This window comes from Lissotriton helveticus, chromosome 2_1, assembly GCF_964261635.1.
Source record: "Lissotriton helveticus chromosome 2_1, aLisHel1.1, whole genome shotgun sequence".
NCBI lineage: Eukaryota > Metazoa > Chordata > Amphibia > Caudata > Salamandridae > Lissotriton > Lissotriton helveticus.
Genome location: NC_136059.1, coordinates 1,774,509,265 through 1,774,519,816, shown reverse-complemented (window position 1 = coordinate 1,774,519,816; position 10,552 = coordinate 1,774,509,265). Strand labels below are relative to the sequence as shown.

The following is a 10,552-nucleotide window of genomic DNA, read 5'->3' as shown; positions in this document are numbered from 1 at the left end:
ATCCTGCCTCTATCTCACTTCTTGAATATTCTCCACCATTGACCTTGCCCTGCTGTATGATCTGCACGTTCTGGGTGTTCCAATATCAGGGAGTGACATAGGAGGGGAGTGTGGGACAAGGTGAAACATTTTCTGGTGGGAGCATTGTGTACTCCCTCATTAAACAAATAAAACAAGTAATGAGACAGGATTGCATGTTGCAGCCAAACTATTATGCAATGTTATTTTGCGGAATTAGCACATGGTAAAATTGATCTGGTTCTTTCACAACCAAAAGAAACGGGTGTGGAAAAGCCGACCCACTTGCAAATAGGTGAAGTTGAATTCCATGAGGCAATATCACTCTGTCTCACTTGTATTGAGCACCATACATGTTCCCAAGGCCTTTTACTATTTTAGTTGTGATATTTCCTTACATCCTATCTGGTTCTCTCTGCAGCTTCAGAGACACAACACCATCTAAGGGCCACCCTACATCCCAGCCATCACACCACATCAGGGAACTCTTCAGCAATTCAGCTTTCTACTGGTCAGGTAAGTCTTCTATACCAGTACATACATGAGTATGGATACACATTTGCATCTCATTGACCTTTTCTAATTTTTAACTGTCTTTCAATGTATCAGTTTGTCCACGTGAAAAAAATACAGTCCATACCTCTTATACATTGAACTACGTCAATACAAGGTATCACACTTATCACAGAGGCTTGACTCACACTATTAGAAAACAAACTTTTTTCTTTACTCTTTTTGTAGCTCCTACATCAAGGGAAGCATATCCACAGTCACCTTCACAGACTATCGGGAACCAACTGACATCAAGGGGCCTCTCCACACAGCAGGCATATTTGGCATTACCAGGTAAGACACTATGGGGTGCATGCATCATTGTAAATTGCGATTCCCTAAATGCAATGCAACAAAAAAAATGGTGATTTCGCATTTAAGAGATGCAAATTACCATGAACTCAAAGTTCTATGTTGCACACATACTTGCCCTTCGGGAGGGGAGAAGGAGACGACAGGAGGGATGAAAGGAAGTGCAACAATGTGGTTTAACAGTGTAACAGAAAAATATTAACAATTACAACATTACATCAGACAGTCAGCAATACATTAGGAGAGGAGAGAAAGGAGAGAGAAAGGAAGTGGGGTGTAGGTGAGGTGGGAACGTGAGAATAAGGGAAGGGACAACCGTAGAGACGGGAAGAAGCCTCTCCAAAGACCGACTGGGTAGGTGATGACCAAGGAGGGAATCCACGGTCCATCTCCCCTATAGCTAAACCAGGTAGCTCCATCGGGCATCAGACAAAGTAGTTCGGTCTCAAGTGTCAAGGGGAGAGGATTGCATAAAAACAGGATGGGAGGGAGATACGGCAGAAAGACGAAGGAAAGTCCGTGCAGAGACCGGCTGGGTAGGTGACGGTCAAGGTGGAAATCCCGAAACCCATCTCCTCTATAGCTATCATGTAGCTCCACCCTGCTTTGGCCAAATAGCTAGGTCTCAATGAGAAACATTAAATAACATGGAGGGCAAAATAAATGGAGCGTAGAGGGGAGGGAACAGGGAAGGTGAGAAAGGGAGGATATGGGAAGAGACAACGAGGAGAGACGAAATGAAATCTGTCTAAATGCCGACTGGGTAGGTGACGGCCAAGGAGGGATTCCATTGCCCATCACCCCTATAGCTAAACCAGGTAGCTCCATCGGGCAGCAGACAAAAAGTTCAGTCTCAATACATTGAGAGAGGGGAGAAGTAGAGATATAAATAGAGGGGGGAAGCGAGAAGAGACGATAGGAGAGACAAAAGGAAGTCTGGCTAAATACCGACTGGGTAGGTGACGTCCCCGACTGGTCTTCCCTATAGCTAAACCAGGTTGCTCCATCGGGCATCAGACAAAATAGCTAGCTCTCAAATGACGCGGGAAATTCACAGGTAAACAGGGTGGGGATTAGGGCAAGGACAGGTGGAGGCAAAGGTGAGTATCAGAAAAGAGGAGAGGAGTAGAGCAGGGAGGGGAAGGGGGTAGGTTGTTCGGTAAAAAGTTCCCATGGATCTGCTGCAAGGCATTCAAAAAGCAGGTCCGTCAGCTTGTAGTTTGGTGGTGATCAGGTCAGACGGCTTGTCAGGTCCGATCTCAATTGGTCTATGGAGGATTTAATGTCCTGACAGAGCTCGGTGCGTAGTTCAGTTTTAAAGTCTTTAAGCATGGTCATTAGGTCCGTCTTCACGAGAGCCATGGCTTGGGCTCTTCATGACCCCAAATGAGCCTCTTCACAACAAGGCCATCCCATCTATGGCAGTCACTAGCGCAAAGCTCTGGTGACCCGTTCTCTTTATGCTACAGTGACTTTCAGCAGCAACCAGAAGTGCGAGATCTACACTTCACGGTACAACATCCACGGTGATTGCCAATTTGAATCTCCAACAATGGCCATCTGCCAACAATGGCCATCTGCGATGCCTAACAAGATCTTCGCTCTACAGTGATGATTGTCTGCAATACCTGCCCTGCTCTGCTTGCTACAGCCATGCCCATCCATAATGCACTACTGGCTCTCCACTGCCTCCTTCACTGTAAATGGAAATCTGTGCACTAGAATGTAGAAGGTAACTTTTTCAGTGGGGCAAACCTGGTCACTGTATCTGGCCCCCTCTCCATCACGTTTGGCCTGAAATTCTGACTGTCACCTGGCCTGGTACAACCAGATAACCGCAAATGGCTCTTTTTGCTTTTAGGTGCTATAATTGCATTCAATCTTTGAAATTGCATATCTCTGGTTCTACAGATTATATGTTTGTTGTTGTGGTGTCAAATTATTTATTACATTTAACTCTATTCTTCTAAATTGTTTTTTTATTGCTGTTTGTGTATTGCATAGTTACTTTGCACATTGCCTCTAAGATAAGGTTCACAGCTGTTGTGCCAAGCCACCGGAGGACTAAGCACAGTTTACTGGGCGACATTCTGCGCTTCACCTTGGCAAGGATTGTGGCTGTTGCTTGAAAAGGGCTCACACCCCCCTCAACCAACAACCCAATTTTTGGCAAGCCCCAATTGACTCATAGCTTCAGGGTAATAAGTCCAGGGTGATGAATGGATGGGTTGGGGGTAAGGTATCACCAGAGGGCTCAGAGGTTTTTGGAGTGGATTCTCACCTCAGCTGTCAATCTTCTTTTTGGAGAAGGAATGAAAGGAGATGTAACAGAAAGCCCAGGTACTCTAGGGACGCGCTTCTAGATGAATAGTGATTTCATGACCTGTTGATAAAGGGGCCGCTGACTATGATGAATCTTGCATTTTTTCTTCCTGGCCACTCCTCGTTGCCTTTGGTATGGCTTCAGGTTGAACAGGATTATCTTGGCCTCTATCTCTATCACTCTCCTGGTGTGGTTTCCCTACTTGTTGCCTCTCTTTCCTCCACAATAATGGTTATTTTCTTCAGTCCACCATGTAGCCAGTGTCCTAGACTCTCTTCATCCCTGTTTGCAACAGCACCCACTTCCTACCTGGCTGCCTACTACCTAAAAAGGAGAAAGAATAAAAAAACTCATGAGTGCATATGTCCACTACTACACATACATAGTAATACATTAGGTCACTATTAAAATAGTGTCTACCAATATGAACATACATATCCAGACATGTTTCATTGCTGAGCTAGGTCTCACTCTCATTCAAGTGAGGGTTATTCTGTGGGCTGATGGTTGGAGTCCCACCTTCATACTTCTGAGCCATTTTGGAGCTTGAAGTGTGAAAGAAAGAACAGAATGTAGGGGGATTCTGATTTTGTTCACGGATAGCTCTGGATTGGCCTTACTTCCTTTCCTACTATTTAATTTCCTGTTTGTCATGTTTGACAGAAAGCTCTGCATCTTGTGCATAGACAGTGCTTAATGTGTAAGATAATGAGTACCAGTGCCCAAAGATCCACTCAGAGACGTTGGTGTGGTGAATACGCAAGCTGTGTAGTCTTGAATCCATCTCATGCCTCATTAATTTACTAGGAAATAGTTCATTGGAAAAGAGCAAGGTGTTGCCTGAGTAGTTCACTGCGCTGTCTCCCTCCACGACTGTGCCGTTGTGATGATAGGTTATTGGCTATGTGGCCTGGCTTCCGGATCCTGCTCCTTGCATTGCTGCATGTCTCGCTGGGAGGACGTCGGCTTTTGCATCACAGCCTTGAACTTGGCTGTGGTGACTTGACTACACTGGATTCCTTGGCAGCCTCGTGTTGCTGATCTCATTGGAGGGTACTAACCTAGTTTGCTAGCGCCTGGACGCCTCAGGGCAGCAGCCGCACTTAATAAAACCCTTTTTCATTTCATTTCCGCATTTTCTTGTGGCCCAGGAAACCGGCCCACAGTAGACTTCGAAGGTGTATACTAGGGGAGCTTTGGCGACGAGAGGGGCGAAGGGTGCGAAGAAGCGAGCCCCCCCGCTGACAGTTGGGATAACCAGCTCTGCTCCTTTGGTCCGACAGACGCAACTCATGAAGCCGGCTCTCGGAGGGCGCCAAGCAGAAGAAAAAGAGATACAGGAGGAGGTAAAAAAAAACTGAGCACTCTGATGGGGAAGGTTCACAACTCTCTATCGATAATTTATTCCCCCTTCTCGCACTATTAGCTCCAAGGGGAGAAATGTGGAGAACTCTTGGGAGGCTGGGTATCCACTGAACCTCTTGGTGTGGAGACGGTGGACCAATCCGCCACTGTCATGCACCCCATGAGCACCAAGCTTGTGGATGACCCGAAATCATCACCATGTCATGTTCAGGAAATACACATGTGTTCTTCAGTGAGAGAAATGGTGCCACGGATACAGGAGGACTCCAAAAACCAACTTGACTGCCTTCCACAGGCATGACCAAACTCGGGATCTAACACAGGGATCCTTAAAAGAGAATGAGAGTGAAGAAAATAACCCTATTGTTTCATCGCTTGAAAGTGGGGTTACCTCTGAGGTGTGGCAACAGTGAGCGATTCCTTCCCTTAAGCTAGCGGGGATTTTTATTTTCATTAACTGATGGATCAGAATTTTCCGTGTATGGAAATTTGTATTCAAGTGATGATGCGCCTTCAGATTCAAAATGCAACTGCACCATGTATGAAGCAAATACAATGCAAAGCAGGAAGTCAGCACAGAACAAGTAAAAGGGAAAACGGAGTGGGAGTAACATTCTAACTAAAGTGCGACTATTCTGGCATGCAGCTCACCCTCCCCAATGGAGATGAATCTTTTAGATAATCTGGCCAAGACAAAAACAAGGCATGTACGGACACAGGAAAGCCATCTCTGTCTTCCATTTTACACTCGATTAAACAATTTGAAGAAGAAGTGAGGAACAATAATAGCCAGGCAAACGCGACTGGCCAAAAACTCCAGGACGGGATCAGGAAGCTGAGCCAAACTTGTTCAGACATAGCTGAACGCATCACCATGATGGAAAATTGCACCGAGAGTCTTGAAGTAGAAGTTGGTGCCTTGAAAAAAGAAAGCATCTTTCATTGAGCCTGTATAACTGACATTATGTGGAAGCTAGAGGATCAGGAGAACAAGCAGCGCCGTCATAATCTTTGATTCCTGGGGATTCCTGAAGGGGTTGAAGGAGACAATCCCCAACAGTTCATAGTGAACCTTCTGAAAGGAGCATTCCCCGACCATTCTAGTTGGAATGGGGACAAGGAAATACAAAGGGCACATCAATTTCCTTTCATGATAAAGAAGCAACCATCAAATGAAGTAGAGAAACCTAGAGTCATTTTAGTCTATTTTTGAAACTTCCTATTAGGACAACTAGTTTTTTAACAATCTCGCCTGAATTACGAAAAAAGCATTTGAAGGGGTCTTGTTCTTTCCTAAACCAGACTTCACACATGGAACTGACGAGCGCAGAGGGTGTCTTCACCAAATGTTTGCTCCATTTCAACAGATAGGTGCCTAAGTCTACTTACTGAATCCCTCAAAGCTTAAAGTTAGTTTAATTGGCTTCTCTCGCAGCTTTACCTCGGAAATCAAGGCTCAGGAGTACCTCAACGAACTTAAGTAAAAACTGGGTAATTTTAACCATCAAAGTTGACTCTATCATTGGTATAGCAGGCTTTCTGTCCTAAAGAAAATAGTAAACAGTCCAATATAAAATAGGTCTTGCATGGCCAAATGATTAAAAGTTTCTTTCTGTCAGCATGGTTGGGTTCGGCGGCATGTTTACTAGCTAGGTGCACATCATTCAGATGTGTCCTGATTGCTTGGTTCTTGGAGGGGGTGAGGGGAGGGCTGGGGTCTTGGGAAAAGGGGGGGCGGGGGCCTACACAATGAGGTTTGTATGTTGAAGTAGAAGTATTTGTTTATTCAAAGCGACAAGAGGAAGTATTGTGTATAATAATTCAGTTGAAGTAAGGAGTAACCCAGGTATGCTAAATGGCAAATTTAGAGAATTTTAAGGTCATCACCCTTAATGTCTGCTAATTAAATGATTTGCGAAAAGGCAGAAAATGTCACAAGGACTCCGACTCTTGGGTGCACATTTACTCTGCCTGTAAGAGACTCCAATCAGAGAGTCACAGAAGAGAGTATTAAACATATTGGATTAAACCCTGATAGGGGGGACTTGACAGAGCACATGCATTCAAGGGGAAGCAATTTTAGCCAGGAGCAAGAAGTTTCAATGCACACAAACAAAGGTGGACCCCCATGGGAAGTGGGATTTAACTGAAAGCCAGCATTCTTTCTTTTCTTCTTTTACTTTTTTGTCAGTTTATGACAGCACTGCTGATGACCCTGGGATTTTTGACTGGCTCACAAATGAGCTGGCACATTGGCCCAAACCCATCATAATTTGTGGAGACCTGAATATTAATTTACCTTGTTATTGGGTTATGGATGGTCATCAGACTTATACCGGTTGGAAAACAAAAGTTCTACCGTCTCTTAGAACTTTATGCTCGATGTATGGTCTAGCCTGAGACCAACTAACTATAGGTGTACCTATTACTCCGCGCAGCACCAATTGCATGCCCAATTAGATTACTTTTTGGTATTCTCTTCCATGATCCGCTATTGAGCTTTTTCCCCAGTTTTTGTTGGATCATAATCCATTAATATTAGGGATCAAGGGGAAAGGTTTCAGCAAGACAGTTTCTGCTTGGAGCTTTGAGAGAGCCATATTATATAATAAGGAGTACTGCAATCAAATGAAAGGGTGGATTTCAAAGTTTTTTGAAAGAAATATTGGTACTGCACCTATAGGGGTGGTGTGGAATGCCCTTAAGGCATGCATCCGGGGTGAAACCCTTCAGTTTTCATTAAGAAAGGGGAAAGAAGATAAATGTTTGCTACAAGAACTCCAAGACAAGTTGACGATAGCAGAAGAAAAAATCATATGGGCTGTCGAGCAAAAGAAAGAAGTGGGTGCGGCCCAGTTGGAGGTAGCGACTGCCAAGGCAGCAGTTGGGGAAATCCTAGCTGAGAGAGCCGCCTCCAAGTGAGTAGCTTCAAGGGAAAAGGCTGATGAATTCAGTGAAAATTTTTTCATCATCTAGCTATGAGGACTAGACATCAAATTCCAAGCAACAAGATACGATTGATCAGAGATCCAAAGGCTGGGGTGGTAACAGAGCCAGATAAAATCAGGGCAGCTTTCCATCAGTTCCATCTTGCATTGTATACCTAGATAGGGGTAGGTGATGGTCAGGTGAGACGGAATGCTATTGATAAGTATCTTGACCCTATCTCATTGACCACACTGAATGTGGCGGAATGTGGGCTTTTAGAAGACCGCTCCTCTTGGGAGGAGATTTTCACCACACTGGCCAGCCGGCTGGATGGAAAGGCTACTGGTTTAGACCATATACCTGCTGAATTTTAGAAAGTTTTTTTGGTTCAACTTAAGGAGATTTTGAAAACCTTGCTAGAGCAAACTTTTTGTGGTGCAGCCCCTCTTCAATCCTGGTGTCTGCTAAATGTATTTTTTCCCCAAAAATATAAAGCCATCCAGGAATTGGGTTTGTATCACCCAGTCACTTTAATTAATGTGGACTCCAAAATCTATTCTGAAATATTGGCCTCTCGTCTTTTGTAAGTAATTGCCAAATTAGTCCATAAATGGCAGCACGTGCTCATACCTGGCGGAATTGCTACCAAACATGTAAGGAGGAACATCACGCTGTTTGATGCAACACATGTTACAGGTGTCCCAATGGCCTTGATTTTGCTAGACGCCAAAACGGCTTTTGACCAGGTCTGCTGGATTTTCCTATGGACCATCAAGCAGAGGATGGTGATCGGGCCCTGTTTTATTCAGACTGCATAGTCATTATATATTAAACCTGTTGTCAGCGTTTTGATAAATGGGGTGCTGACAGAACAATTTAAAATTTCATTGGTGACCCGTCAGGGATGTCCTTGTTCTCCTTTGATCTTTGCAATGTATATTGACCCGTTAATCAAGAAGCTAGAAAATAATTTGTTTATCCACCCGATCCATAGGCATGGGCATGATATGAAAATGATGGCCTATGCAGATGAAATAGTGCTGGTAAGTCCCGACCAGGTAATTTCCATTGAGGCAATGGAATTTGAAGCTCAACGCTTTGGGGATGTGTCGGGATATGCTCTGAATAAAGAAAAGACACAGATTATCCTCAATAACAAAACTAAATGGGCTGAACCCAGGGTTATAAAGAAGGCAAAGTATCTTGGGGTGAATATGTTGGCTAATACCGACTTTACTGTTGAGGAAAATCTAGTCCATCTAGCCATTGAGACTAAGAGTACATTGTAGAGGCTGAATAACATGCACCTTTCTTTGGTGGATAGATGTAATGTTTTAAAAATGATTGCTTTCTGAGCCGTTCTTTTAGAATTTTCTAATCAATTAGTAAAGAAATGTAATAATCTCTTCACACAATTTCTCCGGGCTTATTCTCAGCCCAGAAGGTCTATAAAGTTGTTATCACTCCCAAAGGATAGAGGTGGTTGGGTGCTCCCCAAATTAAAACTGTATTACTGGGCAACTACCTTGCAACATTGCCCCTTGCTGCTACAATATCACTCCAATAGTCAAATTTCAGATCTTCCCTCACTGTTTGAACTCTTGGTCGGGCTGGAAGCTTGGGGCTGCTTGTGGTGGCAAATTGAATTAGGATATTTAAAAAGAGTGAGATTCAAGACCCTTTTGGGAGTTTACAAGGATTTTATCGCTGTTCGCAAACTTCTTGGTATTGGCAGATTGAGTAATTATACCCCAGCTAGAAACAACAGGAACCTGCGAGTGATATTTGGGGACCATTATTTGGGAACCTGGTTTCAGGCTAGGATAAATAAACTTGGAGCTTTCTTCTCCCCTGATGGGATCATATAATTCAGGGATTTACGCATGAATGTTGGCCTGGGCCGCAGGGAGATCTTCAAATATTTGCTAATTAAGATTTTTTTTACAGCATAAGGGGGGAGGACCCTCCAGATTTGACGAATGGGAATTTAGGGAGAAATTGATTAACAGTAATCCACCATGATTAGGGACAACCTATAATATTCCTAATAGCCTGATGGCAGATGACTTGAGTAGGATCTCTGGGAAATGGCAGTGGAAAATAGGAATAACTGACAAGGCTTTTCAGCAAGCCATTCTACAAGCACAATCTGATTTACTCTCTCCGAATCTTCAAGCCCAGTTCTACAAAATGTGTTTCTTCCTATATTACACCCGAGTAAAATTGCTAAATGAGGGGATGGCATAGGTATCAGTTACCCCGGTTACTCTGAATATGGGATTGACTCAGTTCACATATTTGCTACGTGTGGTGGTCGTTGTCCTTTGTTTTAGGAAATTTCAGGTCATTTTTAATACATTTTGTCCCTGAATCTATCTCTAACCCCTTCTGTGATATTATTAGGAGTACAGGACAACATTGGAAGGAAGGAGGGGGCATACTTAGGCTGTGTATTGCCTCGTCATGGCTGGATGACAACCCCCCTTTCCTTTTAGCAATGCTTGGCCTGATTAATTTTGACTCACAATTTGGAAAGAGCAATGTATGCTAGGAATGGAATTTCAGCCAAGAGGAAGGGTTTGGATATTTAGGATCACTTGACCAACTAGGAATGTCACACAATTACGTAGAGAAGGGTAAATTATGTCAAAAGGGCAAAGAGCTCGCCCAGTTCAATCTAGGTTGAACAAGTTATTTGCACTTTTTATTTATGAACCCTTATTGCTAGTTTTTGTTGACTTGAAGGATGTTGCTAAGAATGTATGACATTTTATTGAAAGTTGTGCTGGTCTATGAAGGGGAAGGCTTAAGCTTAATGGGTACTCCCGGTTTAATCACCGTTGAATGAGCACTTTGCATTTTGCACTTGCCACTTTAAACTCTCCTTGTTAGTCGTTGTTTATTAGTGGAATGATGCTAAGAATGTATGAATTTATAGAGAAAATTGCTAGGGACCATGAAGGGAGAAATGTAAGCTCAAAGGTCATTCCCTTTTCCATGGTCATTTAGGTTTGAATTGGTAGTTTGCACTTGGCACTTTTGAACTCTTCTTGT

At 43.6% G+C, this 10,552-nt stretch overlaps 1 long non-coding RNA gene across 1 annotated transcript in view; it reads left to right on the top strand.

The window, feature by feature from the left end:
* Positions 1-436: 436 nt before the first annotated feature.
* LOC144819923 (uncharacterized) overlaps positions 437-10,552 on the top strand; it is a 148,101-nt gene continuing 137,985 nt past the window's right edge. Inside the window, exon 1 of the long non-coding RNA XR_013607624.1 lies at positions 437-534. This is a non-coding gene — a long non-coding RNA (uncharacterized LOC144819923). The remainder of the gene's footprint in view (positions 535-10,552) is intronic.